General features: G+C 44.5%; 1 protein-coding gene across 1 annotated transcript in view; it reads right to left on the reverse strand.

The window, feature by feature from the left end:
* The window catches only part of LOC106807604 (high affinity cAMP-specific and IBMX-insensitive 3',5'-cyclic phosphodiesterase 8B-like), a 48,638-nt gene that overhangs the window by 1,061 nt on the left and 46,638 nt on the right, over positions 1 to 939 (reverse strand). The window lies entirely within an intron of this gene.

Here is a 939-nt window from a genome sequence, read left to right on the forward strand (position 1 = left end):
AGAGAGAGAGAGAGAGAGAGAGAGAGAGAGAGAGAGAAAGAGAAAGAGAAAGAGTTCCCATCAGAGACATTCCATCAGTAGACATCAATTAAGAAATAGGAGGAAGACCTTGCATGTAAGGTCCCCGCTGCGTATACCAGCAGGTACAGAATCTGGCTACGTTAGTGTGTTAGCGCATGCGCAATATCTCACCAGAGGAGTTGCATTTTGTGATGAATATGCATTTAAAATGGTTAGGGGGTATCTCAGCATAGATTTCCCTAATCAACTTTTATCCGTAGACCTGTGTTTATAATTAGGAGAGTGCCCTAGCATGTAGGGTACAAAACACCTACTTTATGCCCTCGCGACCTTCCTCTTGCCTCCACTGTCCCTCGCTCAGCCTCCTTCTTCTTCTACCGCCCCCAGCTATCTTCCCTGCCGCATTTCCTCAGTCTCCCATTCCCTCTCCCCCTCAGCAAGCTATATTATGAAGTTTGCCTCAGACGGCACTGCACGCCTAACACGGTGCGCGCGCATGCGCAATATCTCTCGAGAGAAATCGTATTTTGCAAAGTTTATGCATTTCAAATGAAGAGGAGTTATCCTAGTATAGTTTTATATAATAACATTTTATCAGTAGACATCATTTAAGAAATAGGAGGAAGACCTTGCATGTAAGGTCCCCGCTGTGTATACCAGCCAGTACACAATCTGGCTACGTTAGTGTGTTAGCGCATGCGCAATATCTCACCAGAGGAGTTATATTTTGTGATGAATATGCATGTAAAATTGTTAGGGTGTATCTCAGTATAGATTTCTCTAATAAACTTTTATCAGTTGACATGTGTTTATAATTAGGAGACCACCCTAGCATGTAGGGTACAAAACACCTACTTTAGGTCCTCGCGTCCTCCCCTTGCCTCCCCTGTCCCTCGCTCAGCCTCCTTCTTCTTCTAC

Source organism: Priapulus caudatus, unplaced genomic scaffold, assembly GCF_000485595.1.
Source record: "Priapulus caudatus unplaced genomic scaffold, Priapulus_caudatus-5.0.1 Scaffold225, whole genome shotgun sequence".
NCBI lineage: Eukaryota > Metazoa > Priapulida > Priapulimorpha > Priapulimorphida > Priapulidae > Priapulus > Priapulus caudatus.